Genomic DNA, 15,071 nt, shown 5'->3' with positions numbered 1-15,071 from the left:
CTTAGTTATCCTTCTTCTATGCTTTCGTGTCGGTGGATCCGTATGCAATTATAGTAGGGATACTGTAGCAAGAGTGGAGATAACTATCCTTAATTATTTCCGTTAACTACTGGACTAATTGCTTTGAAATTTTCAGTGTGTTTTAATGATTGTATTTCTCGCTAAAAGGCTGTTACTTATTTGTTTCAAAACATTCCTTTGAGCTCTATAGAATCCGCACTAGCGTTGGTGTAAAGTTTGCGATGCGTTTTGGCTTTCGTGTCCGTATATTTAAGCATCGTTCTCTTGCTAAACAGAATATTTCAAAATTTAATTCTAACACAAAGGTTCCAAACTTCTATATATATATATTACTATATTCCTTTTTGTTTTCGTGTCTCCTGTTGCACAGAAAATTTCAAAATCGCTTGTTTTTTTTATTACTTTCAGTCAAAGTATGTTGTAGCGGGCGAAATGTTTCTGCAATTTTATCCCAAAGCAGTGTTTCCCAACTTTTTTCGATGTAATCCTGGCGCTCCGGAAGTATTCGTACCAAGATGACGCACAACATGAACCACCCTAACCTGGTACACATACTATGTTCAGGTTGTGCGCCATCTTGGTACGAATACTTCGGGAGCACCGTTCAATATTTAGTGGAATCTCCATGTTCAAAACACATCGCCGAGTTTTCCAACTTCTCGCAACAATTTTATATTTGTTATTTTGGCACTCCCGAAGTATGTGAACCTAGATGGTGTACACTATAACGCAGTATGTGTACTAGGAAGGGTTAAGGCATAATTTCATTACAATTTTCCCCATTTTGGTCTATTACGAGTTCGGGGACAGCTCAATGACTCCCGTAGTATTTGTACCTGAAATTATGGCGTAACACTAACCTGGTACATATACTCAATGACATTAAACAACATGATGCGCAACTCCGGCATTTTTGTCCGAAGATCGTATTCGATAGCACGCTCCAATGCACATACTTGACGAGACGAAAACGAGCGGATGTGTGCTGCTTTCAAGGCGTAGCACGAATGGTGTTCGTGCCTGCTTTGACAGTTGTTGTCGATTTTAATGATATTTTTGAAAGTTGGGGTAAAAGAAATCGGTAAAAGGTAAGGTGAATACTATTGTTGTATATCACACCCGGGCATCGCACTGTTAAGTACATGTGGGAAAGCCAGCCTTTGTCAAATACTACGAAGTTATTAATTCAGTACGGTACGTAGTTGCCCATTTGCCGAAATTACATATTTACTTACCCCTTATGGTTTCAAATAGTTCATGCACCACCAGTTAGATTTTTTTAATCAGTGAGGATATATACTCATTGTTGATTGCTGCTCATTGTAACATACTATTACGCATTCACTTTTATTTGCGTATTGAATCAAAGTGTTAACAAGTTCACCTAACATTTCACTCATACCGGTCTATATTGTATAGTCTGATTTCTCAAGTATTTGGAGCCACGAATGCTTGTAATTTTCTGACTAAACCCTTTTATTAGTTGGTTTATATACCAAATTCAGTAAAATATTTTTTAAATAAAACATGAGATATTGGATTTATTAGCTTTTCCATTCTGAATCATATAGACTGCTTTATTTATTCTTAACGAAAATTAATAAATCTCCTCTCTTTCTTCAGATGTGAAAGTTGTGGACAAACCTGTCTAAGCATTGTGAGACTCTTGCAGCACAAGAGGCAATAGCAGAAATAGTAAGTATATCAATCAAGAAATTAAGCCGACATAAAGCAAAACTTTCAACTATTCGTCTAATCTCAATTTCCTATTATTTATTCACAGGACAACTATAGCAGACGGGGAGATATCAGAAGTCTGGCGACATATCAGTGACAGTGTGATTCCAAGAAATATAATGTAATTGAAAATAGAAAATTGTAATAGAAAAACAACCTATGGAGGCATGCAAAGACATTTGACCCTCCGGTAGAGTTGTGTATGGCCCCCACATCCTGCAGGGCTTGAGGAAATTAACTAAAAATTCCAAAGCGTAAGATTGCATAATCGGTCTTATTTGTAAAAAGGCACAAAACACGCCAGACATACTTAAAACAGCTTTGGAAATGAGGATTACGGTTACCTCACTGCACCTGTGTTATATTTGGTTCATCAACTTTTGGTAGTACTATAGAAGAAATTCCGGAAGGGGTATAATCATCATTCATGATAAAATACTATCATATATTTTTTGAACAACTTCAATCTAGACCAGGGATCTCAAACTCGCGGCCCCAGAGAACTTCCAGTGCGGCCCTCGAACGCTTAACACTAATTGTAATGATATTTTTGAAGTTTTTTTTTTTATCTAAATGTAATAGATTTTTCAAACCTTCTAAAGTGAAATTGATTATTCACACAGAAAACAATTTACTGAAAGTAGTTTTGGAATATTAATTTTTTTGTCCACATTTTGACCCAATTAAGAATACACATCAAGCTAGCAAAAGAATACTTGAATAAAACACTTGAGTAATTAAATTAAACGCAAAGTACATGAAGAAGGTGGCATTTTCGAAGAAAATGGGAGTTGTAACATTTCCGCTCTTCACAAAATTCTGAAGCACATTGTTTAATTTGTCATATTTCCGTCAATACAATCAAAAAACACAATAAGCTCAGCAGTCAATATGACAAATTCGAAGACCAACTTCGAACAGAAAATTTCCATGTGTTTGTATATTAATATAATTATACAACGACTTAGTTACTAAAAATCAATATCAATAATAATTCAAGCAATCCTATGCCACGCAATGTAGTGCGAAATGTCTTGTCGAAGAAATCTGTCATTTGTTTTTTTACTGATCTATACATGAAATGATAAAAGTAACTTTTTTGCATTACTGGAATTAATTAAACATTCGTAAAGATCCAGATAAACCCATGATCATGTGGCCTCGTTAGTTAGAGTTGGTACTATAAAATCATTTCAGATTGGCCTTAGTATGCTGGTGACACGAAAAAGATGCCAAACGCCAGGACAAATGTAATTATTAAAACATTGAGTTTATACTGTAGTATTTTTGTTAATTTTAGGTTCATATATTTAGATTAAGTTATTTTAGTGTATGTATTATTCTTTTCTTATTCAAAGCTTGTTCAAAAATGATTTTGATGGTTGTACATAGAATTTTACGATTTTTTATAATAAATACTGTAACTTGCAAATGTTGCAATAATAGTGGAATGCAAATATTAATATGTAATTGCATTTGAAATTGAAGAAAAAAATAAAACTTAATCCAACTGTTTAGTTGCATCACAATATATGTCACAAACTAAAACTATCTTAAAAATATCTTTTAAGTATACATTATCAAAAACTGTTTGCGGCTCTTTTTACAATTTTCAAAATGCAATGCGGCTCTCGAAAACCCATGAGTTTGACACCACTGATCTATTCTAGACGATTCAAGCATTGCTTTGGGAAATTATATCACTTCAATTAAATTGAAATAATCTCGCTATATTAAATACAAAATCGTTGCTATCATAAAGGTAAACCAATTCAGCCACTCGAAATATATTGGCCTTCACACAGCAATAGAGGCAAAATTGAGAGTTCATGAGCTATGAACATTTGTTCTTTTCTTTGTCTTGAACTTTCCATACTCCACAGCCCCTATTAATTTTTTTTAATTTTAATTACCATGTGATGGTCATACATATCTTTAACTTGTATTTTCTGTCATGATGTATTATTTCAATGTGCCAAACTATTAATTAGTGTGCATATTTTGCTTCCAGATGACATAAATGTATTGTCATGTTTATTACCTCAGCTTGGAGTATTGACAAGAAAAAGGTGCCAGTAAATTAGGTAAAAAAATTTTCAACTCATTGTTATAATCAGAATTCACAATCAATAGGAATTATAAACAGCCAACAATCAGTGAGAATTATATGCGAAATCCCTCAGAATAAATTTGTCTAAAATCGGAGGAAGGCAAAAAATATAGGTAGTTTCCATCCACACAAGCATTTCAAGAAGACTTGCTCGAGCCAAACTAAATGAGCATCGTCAGGTGATCGGTAAGGCTGCAAGTTGAATTCAGCCCTGCAACCTCCTGCATAGAAGATAATATTAATTAGTGGGCTATGAGCTAAATTCCTAAATTTAAACAAACCTATCTACGATGCATTATGTACCAGCAATGTTACCCACGATTAACTGAATATGTAATATGTCTAATAAATTCACCTACAAAAGCAAGTTCGATAGGTGCAAACTTTGTGTTATGGAATTGTATCGCAGCACAGTTTTGTATGACACCCTCTTTAAATGAAATTTCAATGATTAAGCGCAAACATTAAAATTACTAACTTTGAACTTTGTCATTATCTGCAAAATGTTCCACACAAATCTTTCCGCTATCGCGTTTGTAATCTTCTCTGATAAAAAAAACGTCTATGATGTCCAGAATTGCTCTTAACAGCTTGCCTGTTATTCCAGCTTTCCAAGTAAGCAAAACTTCTTAGGTATAGAGATTATTTTGTTTCGTTACAGGCGCAAAAAGGCAGGTACTACACGTAAAAAAGACGCCGAGTAGCAAAAGCGAGCGGAAAACGGACGCGAAAGGCGACGAGAAATATGTGCATTGGAGCGTATCATGAAATACAATGTTTTGCCTGTAGTCTTATGGAGTGACGTCAGAGTTGCCTATCATGTTGTTTAATGTCATTGATATACTATATTCCGGTGTCCGTCATCTTGGTTCACATGCTACGGAAGTACCGTTATTTTTGCATATGATTTTATTTCTTTGAGGGACTGGCTCAGTTAAATAAGCCGTCTTCTTGATATTGACTTGTTATTCTTTACATGTTCAATTCAATTCTTTATTTAAGTCATTTAGGTAATTTTTTTGTCATTCCCTCTAAAACTTCAGCCCACAGGCGTCGCTGACTCGATGACTGCCACAGTCTTTCGCGACTCCTTATCTATTGCTATTGAGACGACCACGTCTATAACCCTGTTTTATTCTGTTCGCCCATATTTATTCTTACCACTCGAGTCACTAGTGAGCAGCTGTGTAACTTTCTCTTTCAGCTGGTTTGTCAGACTGCCGGCAGTGTAGATATTTCTCTGTGTATTAGGTTATTATTATAGTGTTTTAATGCCGTAAATCTATGTAATTCTTGTTGTAAAATGATATTAGTAGTACAGGTTTACTATTTCTCCAGTTTGGCATAGCTCTGTTCACTAGTTAGCTTGTATTTAACACTTCCGTAACTAGTCTATTTTCGCAGTTTATTTCCTGTGTGATTTCCATATTTCTATGCGTATTTCCATGTATATTATCTGTTTGTCGATAAGATAGGATTTGTGTTGTATTTTTAGTGTCATACTAGTTATTCTTATGTATATCTAGGTATGTTTCACCCGGTTTTTGTATCCCATTATAAGTAAATAGTTCATGACTGTGACGTCATAGACCAATTCCGTATCTTGTGTCACGTATGTATCCTACGGTATTTGTACTGTGTTTTTCATGTTTTTATTTGTTTATTGTATTTCTTATTGGAGTATTTGGTTGTATTAAGTTCTTACAGGTGTATAATTAATCTAGTTAGTTAACTTAGTTACTCTGCTGTATTTGGAACCGCAAGAAAATTATTTTGTGATCGACATCTATAGCAATTACAACGTCCAAGAAGCTGGCAGAAAGAACCTGAGTAGTGATATCAATATTGGTACGCCACACTATGCATCTCTCACTTGTATGGATCCTTATGTGTATAATTACAATTTTTACGATTGTCATTATACACGTTTGTCAATTTCTCGTGCTTTAATTTTTGTGTTGATTCTTGCATGATAGAAATAAATTATCTGAATCGCACTCTTTTGGACGGCTAGAATATAGTTTACAGCAGTTGTCGGCAAACTTTATCTACTACCAATCAAAATATACACATTTCCAGTATCGCGAGGAACCAAAGCTGGATATCGAGCAGCGACACCAACGATTCTAATATCTAATTCAAAAAATTGGAATCAGAGTGTTGAGACTACTGATATTAACAGTGAGTACCGTATGAAACATCTAATTAACACCGCTCACCAGAGATCATAGTAGAGGTTAATCCCAATTATACTCCTCCCCGCGTAACATGGTCACATCGCTCTCCTCTTTATAAATACGGCAATTCTACTCAAAGGGTAACACTGTTGGTGCAGCAAGACTTAGACATTGGTCAATCGTGAAATTATCTATATTTGGAAAAATAGAGAAAATTTATTTTTACCCAGCGACGTGGTGCATCGCGCTAAGCGTTAGTAATTAAATCGTGCAGGTTCGCAAGTTTGAATTGCATACGGGGTGCGGTAGTTATGTGCAAGAGGATTGCTGGACTCCTCGCCGCCTTAGGTTGCTTTACGTAACCGCTGGTCGGTCACGGCTTCCCTCCTCTACCACCCTACGTCGGCGAGGAGTCCAGCAATCAATCGTCTAGCATATAATTATGCCGCATTACACGCAGGTGCAGTAAAAAATACGAACAACAAAGTGATAAATGCGAACACATATTAGCGTTATACACTGATAATAGACAATCTGACGTTCGCACCACAGTGTGATCAACCAACATTAAATCCAATTTTCTTAATCTAACTCGTTGAGATCAGCGAGCGGTCTCCTCAAAATATGGAGTTTCTTGACGTTTATTTTATTCAGTGGTTCCCAACCTTTTTTGGCTCGCAACCCCCTTTGATGGTTAACACATACCTCGCGACCCTCTGCCTCACTTTCTATACTTATCAATAAAGTGAGCGGCAAAGTGGAGATGCAGTTCTTACCACTTCCCAACCGATGTCTGCTCTAGCCGTGGTTATGGCACTATTTCCGATATATTCGCAAAGTCTTGTACGAGATTTTAGTCTATCATGCAGAATAGACCTTATTCATTAAAAACCCATCCTACGCGCAAAAAATAAAAGTGATGTTAAAATTTTTTTTTTAACATTAGCTCTTATGGGAAATGTGATCACCAGAGCCGAAATTTGCATTTTTTGTAATTTTCTAGATATCTTTCATTGTATACGTGAGCAGTTTTGAGGATAGAATATTTTTTACATCTTTTTTGATATTTTTATCATGATAAACATGGTCAAGATTTTTGATAATCGTTCATTAAAATTTTAATGAGCGGTGTTTCCGATGACGTCATTCTCACTAGACCATGAGATTCTGCCAACGCGCTGTGCTCTGTGGGATATGCGCTGCAAATGCGGCCCTAATGTCGCTTTGGGTCCGTGTCCGTCCGGTACTGGAAGCGTTTAACATTGACAATCTATAATCCGTACCATTTCTATCACGTTTGTTTACTGGTTTTACGCATTTATATCTGTACATCTAGCAATCATTTACTGAAGGCATGCTGACGTTTTATTTAAACTACCGGTACCGTACCAAGGCTACAAGAGATGAAAACTAAATTATTTAGTAAAGACTGAAATAGGCCTACGAACAAAAATGTTGGCCATCTTGCCAATAGACAGGACAAGTTGTACGGTACCGGTATACGAGAGGGAGATTTATTTTGTCAACCAGAATACAAGCATTGAATCAATAAAAATCATATACAAAACACACAGTTATTCGGTATAGACTGGGGAGCGATACGACCATCACAACCCCCCTGCCCCCCATGTTTGCTATCAAGATTAACAGTTAATTAAGATGTTTTAACAAAAACTCCTCGGAGGAAGGGTTGACTAAGTTACGGAATATTTTTGGATTCGGTTAAAAATGTAGACGTAGTCCATTATTAAACACTGCTTTTTTTTGTAGATTTTCACTTAGTGGACACTTAGCAAGTACGACAATTAATTTATAAAAAAAATTGTAAATTAATAACAAATCAGTAGAAGTGAGCTCGGGTATTCAAACATGTGATGATTAGAGTGAGAAAAAATTTGAAGGCACGTTTAGGATATTACATTAAACAACAATGGAAAAGGTACATTGGAATCAGTCAAGCTTCAAATGCTAATGGCATTAATGAAAAGAATATGCGAAATGAAGACTGAAGTTTCCATCTGAGACATTGGAAGACGCTAAAACCTTATAGACTTGATAGTGTGGAAAGCCTTCTCACAATGCAGTAATAATGGGACATATATTTATAATATCATTATACAGGCTTTAAGTTGAACTATTGGTTTAATCAAAATATCTATCTTTGCTAATAAATGCTGAAAACCATTTATTTCAATCTGCTGGGTGATTAGGGCCAGAAATTTGCTGTAGGGACCATCACCAGGGCTGGATTTACCAATAGGCTAGGCAGACTGAAACTTAGAGCCTCGAAATTCGGTTTCAAAGTTTGTAATTCCTTTGAAAACTTGACAAGTTTAAACCCTACAAAAAGTATATGTATATATCGAGCTTTTCAGAGTAGAAAATTCTGTACACAACTAGTTTCAACCACATTGTAAACAGCCATTATTGCGTCGTTTGCATCATATTAAGGGAAATTATTATTATGCGCATTCTGCTGGAAGTTTCTATGTTAAAGTATGGCTGTAGCAGTTGTCTGATCAAAGAAATTGGAAGCAAAACTGCCTCAAGTAAATTATCATTCTTTTAATTAAAAATTCACACCCATGAATGGGGAGAATGAAAAGTTTAATGCTTTCATATTTTTAAATTTTAAGCAATTAAATGTGGTGTTGTTTAGAGAGATATTCTGAGCTCAAAAATATGAAGGGGCCTCTCATGGTCTAAATCCAGCCCTGAACATCACCAATTTTGGGATAGGTACCGTCAACATATGAACTGAGTTAGGCCATTGGATTTTGAAAGGTGTACCAGAAATGTACATGGAATTCATGAAATATATAACATCCAATTAAAACCGAAATGGGTCTTTCGTTGAACGCCAGTTGTGGTCCCGGTACGGTTTTCCAGTATTCTGTTATCACAAGCAGTTGGAGCACATATCCTACAGAGCACGGCGCGTTGGCAGAATCTCATGGTCTAGGGAGAATGGCGTCATCGGAAACACCGCGCTCATTAAAATTTCAATGAATGATTATCAAAAATCTTGACCATGTTTATCATAATAAAAATATCAAAAAAGATGTAAAAAATATTCTATCCTCAAAACTGCTCACGTATACAATGAAAGATATCTAGAAAATGAAATAAAATGCTAATTTCTGCTCTGGTGATCACATTCCCCATAAGAGCTAATGTTAAAAAAAATTTTTTTACATCACTTTTCTTTTTGCGCGTAGGATGGGTTTTTAATGAATAAGGTCTATTATATCTACTTGAACCCTAACCCTGAACCCAAATCCATCTAAACTGTATCCATAAGAAAAATGTTCCAACTTACCCATTATTCATCACCATCAGGGGCAGCCTTGCCAATGCAGCCGACATGCCGTGGTTACGCAGCAAAATTTTACCCGCCTTTGGTTTTCAATTTGCTGTCGTGGTCAGTCGTCATGGGTTTGGAACCCCGCCATGGTTTTGCGGCAGCTTTAGACGCCACAAAATTCTTGAATCTGCACTTGGAAAAGTGAATATTGTGTAATTTAATTTTTCATCAACCTGCAGTTTTACTGAATTGACGGCTGGCACTGACACACCATAGCAAACTGCGTAATTCGTGGTCGAATTTTTGATAAAGCTAATCTCATAGGCCTATCATTCTCAACTTTTATTCGATTTCGTGCCTTTGTTTTTATATGAAGAAGATCTGAAAAGCCGCTTTCATATTCCATAACTTCATATTCATATTGTCGCTTCTTCGCCATGGTAAATGAAATACCCCAATTATAACGTTACTGCAAAATGTATGATAATCTACACGATGAAACAACATAGACTACAATCTTACCCTGCATGGACCTTTACCCGGCATCAAAACATCCTTATTCTCAACCAATCACAAGCGAGCAGATGTAAACAAACATTCTTCGCTTAAAAGTCGCTCAGACAACTTTAGATTATTTTTTGTTACGCACGTGGTTGGCTGACGAGTTGGTGTAGTATAATTGTAGTACGAATTATTACACTGTTTGATAAAGTGTTCGGTTTTATAACAATAAATCAAATGATAAAGAAAAAGAAAGTTGACACATAAAATGTCAGACGAAGAAGATGATGGAAATAAGGCCACCAAGATAAGTAACAACAATCCTGAGGCAAACCCTAATAACAAACGACGACGAAACACCATAGTGGTTTACTTTATTAAGGATTCCTGGTTAAAAGAGAAGATGTTATTCATATTATTTCTGATAAAATAGAGAAAAAAGATATTGCATGTGTATATGAAATTCAGAAAAAGTGGATTATCGCACTGCGGCAAGGTGAAGCTGTAAAAAAACTGTTGAAAGAAGGAATACCCTACAATTACAAAAATGAGGTTTACGTCACATACCCGACTATTTACAGGAATGATATCACTCATCTGTCCATGAGTCTAACACCATATGATATATCAGATACAGAAATATCAATCATGCTTCAACCATTCGGAGAATGCCTGAATATTCGAACAACATTAGATGACAATAGCATTTCTGATGGAGTTAGGAAATTCAGATTCAGATTCAGATATTTATTTCCGTCATGCAAGAAATATTGTACAAATAAACAGTAAAAATAAATCGAGAGAAGAAATAACAGACGTACAATAATTCGACTGCAATAGACGAGGAGTCGCGAATAAACTATAAAGTTAACGTGTCAGCGACACCTAAATAGCTGTAAACAGCAGCAGATGAAGTTAAATAAACAGGATTTAAACATATATATTTTTTGAATGAACACAATTTGGAAAATGTAAGTCGAATTGGGGAAGTCAGTTAGGAGAAAATAGTTAAATCGAAGATAATCATGAGAAACGAGAGAAAAACAAGAGCGCGTCAGGAGGGGAAAAAATGCTCAAATCGTCAGCGTCATGCTCGGGTCGGCACCGTCACAGCTGTCGGGCTTCTGATTGACATGACGCTGCCTTGCGGAGATAAATTACGGGGAATTCCCAGCAAACCATAATAAGGGAATTAGTTTTGGAGGTATAAATACATAATGAAGTTTGGGCAACAGAATCACAATACGAGAGGTTAAGTACACGGCGAAGAGATTTGGGGTAACGTAGCTTGTGGAAGAATAGTGAAAATATTCAATAACACTGGAAATGAATGATATGAACAAATAAGAAAAACATCACATTCAGCAAAATTGTCATCAAATACAGGATTGATGACCAGTGAATTAGACTACTGGATGTTATAAGCATTGAGGTAGTGATTTTTTAATTCTTTTTTAAATGTATTATAGTTCTTAGAGCGTATGGTAACTGGAAGCATATTCCAAAGTTTTATACCAATGAACTTAATGGAATTTTGTGTGCGGCTAGATGAATAGCGAGTCATATAATAAAATAGAAATAATACTGACTAGACATGTTCCCAGGAGGCTGAGAATACCATTCGACATGGGTGGTGGCGAGGTTATACTGGCAAATGATTCTAGACCAATTATCATTGGATTTTATTGCTACATCTGTAGAAGCGACTCACATCTGGCGACAAAATGTCCGAACAGGCAATTATGCCAGTTTTGTGGGGATAAAGGAATGCCCCATTTGACCTGAAATTGTAGATACAAGACACCACAAATGCAGCAACAAGAACAAAGAGTTGAGCAATAAATTGAAGAAGAGATTTAGAAAAACATGGAAACGCAACAATCGAACAATTTAGATATACAAAGAACAGATGATTTGAATAGTGAAATGGTAAAAGAAAATGGTGACAATGAGAGTTCAATTACTATGCAAAAGTCACAAGACAATTATGATGGCATACCAGGTTATGAAAAATCCAATAAAAAACATACGAATGTTGAAAATGAAATGAGCATTGAAGAGCTAACTCCAAATCTACTACAGGAAGAAATAGATGCTATTGAGTCTTTAAAATACAACTCCAACAACAACCAAATGATAAAAATTGGTCAACTATAGAGAGAAAAACTATCATAGTTGGTGATTCTCAAGTAGAAAGAATTAAAGAAGCAAATGACAGTGAAGAATTGAAAATTAAACATGTGAAACTTTCAAAAATGCTACTGATTGGATCTTTGGAAATAGCTTTTCTGTCAACAATTTGATATTGAGTTTTGGCACAAATCATGTGAAAGATACAAACTATGAGATTGAAAAACAGTTCAATGCAACCATAGATGCTTCAAAAGAAAGGGCATCAAATATATACTGTTTGGCCGTAGTACTACAGAGAAAACAAAGCCATGTGAGAATTAATAATATCTTAAAACTAGTAACTCAACAAAGAAGAATTGAATTCATTGATTGTACGAAACAATTTCTAAAAGACGACAACGAAAGCCTATATGAAAAAGATTTGATACATATAAATTCAGAAGGTGCCAATGCAATAATAAATAAACTGGTCTTCAAAATAAACTTGGATTATCAAAACATAAGAGAAGATTTTTTTTAAAATTCAAAATTCTTTAATTATAATGATTTATAAGGAATTATAATGATACATCATTTGTAATGCTGACATGCCCTTACTACTAGTTATCTTGTCAATGAATAACATTGGGAAGAAATCAAAGTCAAGTTCAAACATTGGTCTCGCCATTGTGCCAAACAAATGAAAGCTGAAGAAAATTATATAGAGCTGGATATTAAATATCAATATGAAAAGTGGGATATTAGCATGTTGAAATAGCTGGTAGTGGAATTGTCGCAGGTGTCAAGTAAGTTGATATTGGAGTCACCAAACACCGAAATTTTTTTTTCGCCACTGCCAGCTTCTCAAATACACCAGCCATTGCTTTAGTAAATGATGGAATACTACTTTTGGGGTGTTTGTAAATCACACCGATTACAAGGCTCTGGTTGTTAGAGTTTAGCCTTGTCTCAATCCACATATCCTCACAATTTGGCAAAGTTAGATCAAATTCTTGGATCACTTGATAGTCTAAATTGTTTCTTATATAAAATCCAACGCCACCTGCCCTGGTTGGAGTGGGGTCATGAAAAAATGCGTACCCTGGGATGTCTATATTGGTAACCGAAGCCCTATCTTTTAATCTGGTTTCACTGAAAGCGATTATATGCGGAAGGACATAAAAATTTGATGCTGATGGTAGGAACTTAGATGAAGTCTCATTTATCTCACTTGTTTGGAGATATCGACACGGTGTTTGGATAAAATGACTGTTGAGATTGGCAGATTGAGGGGTAGGAGGTTGAATTATTTACAGGCAACATTGATAAATGGACTTGGGATAATAAAAGTGCATATAAGCAATCGAATATGGGTCAGTAAATAAAACTTCTAAGTAGAAGGGCCACAAGCAGTTACTCCACATATAAAATGACAAGCAGTTACGGATGAGACAATGAAGGCACTTATCTGATTTTTTTCAAGTCTTCTTCGTCAGATATTGATAGGAGATTGATGTCCTTGTTTTTTTTCACTAGCACTTTTCCATTAGAAGTCCAAAGAAAAGCGTATCCGCATTGCATTTTGAGGATTCTAGCTTGATAGAAAAGAGTTTTGTTTTTTTCAGACAGGTTCTCCACAATAAAAGCTTTTGATAAGATTTAACCAAGATGTTGAGCTGGCAGCAATGTTTGTTAAGTTAGACTATTGGCTATTTAATGGTAGATTTCAAACCTTAATCAAATAGCGAATAATGAAAAAGAAATAATAATAATAAAAGGACACGAGAAAATTAACAAGATTTAGAATCGGGCAACACTTTTAACGTAATTCAAAATGAGAAAACACATACTTCTTCCAGCATTGGTGTCCTATTTGCTAACTGTAAAAATGATGAATAAAGAAGGAAAATAATATTGAAGACTTGGGACTTCATGCAGAATATTTTACAATCCATTGGTGATAAAATGATGTTACTTTATGGAAGATGCTTAGCATGCATGCCATGTCCGGTGTGACCCTGGTAATTGCAATATCATTTTTTGTGCGGACTGCAAAGTCACACCAAGCTGCTCCTGATACCAGAAGTTGGCCCTGCACTTGGTAGTAACTGTGGTGTGTGATAAATATCCTTATTTTGTTAGGTTGTTTTGCATTTATCACTGTCATATAAATTACAACTTGTTCATAATCACCTGATAACTTTAGAACCGAACCAAGTGGTGGTGTTTGCCCATCTGACTATGGGCTGACTATATAACAATGAGGTAGTGCTCAGTGACCGTAATTCTTTCATATTATCAGGAGATGAAATCAAGCAGCTTTAATAAAATAACTCAGCAGTAAAATCATTGTGATACATTATGTCTGTGAATGGAATTGTGAAATGAATTTAACTCTATTATTTCGACGTTTCATTGCTTTCATGGTTCTTGTTTGTTGTGCCTAAAAGCATATATCTGGTGTGTATTTCTATCCTATACAACACATTATCTGGAAAACTGTATAATTTGTAGTAATTTTCTTGGATTTACTTGCTTGTTCCTTCATCATATATTTTTTGAAATCTGTTATATTCTATTTCTACACTGAATGAATAAACTATACTGTTTTTGGTTGAACCGGTATGATTGGAACTCTGGCTTGATCTAACTTTGTGGGCTTAGCACCAACTACAGACGACAAAACTGTTGGATCTATTTTGTTCCCTCCATATAGGTTGTTACCAATGCTGGGGAAGGCTTGTACATGCTTGGCTCAGCGGAAAATCTTTTATTCCACTCAAAGTTGGATAGTCTTGGTTAGTCCAACGATGTGGCAACAAGCACCAGTAGTTCTGATGAATATGTAACAATTTCCAAACCATGTTTATCACTATAACGTCATTGGTCTTGTAATTTTATGTGGTATGTTATCAATCATAATACCTAAATAAACCTGTTGAATCTAATATTTCAATAGTATATTTGCACCCATCTTACTGAGCTAATAAATCTGTGTTTCTATGACACAACACTATTTGAAGATGATGTGGTAGCAGAGACTCCTGAACTTATCTATAGCACTTGGCTTTGAAATCTAGCGTTGAACCAAGATTGACGACTGAACCAT

The sequence above is a fragment of the Styela clava genome, unplaced genomic scaffold (genome assembly GCF_964204865.1).
Source record: "Styela clava unplaced genomic scaffold, kaStyClav1.hap1.2 HAP1_SCAFFOLD_221, whole genome shotgun sequence".
Taxonomy (NCBI): Eukaryota; Metazoa; Chordata; class Ascidiacea; order Stolidobranchia; family Styelidae; genus Styela; species Styela clava.
Note: the sequence above shows the minus strand (reverse complement) of the source record.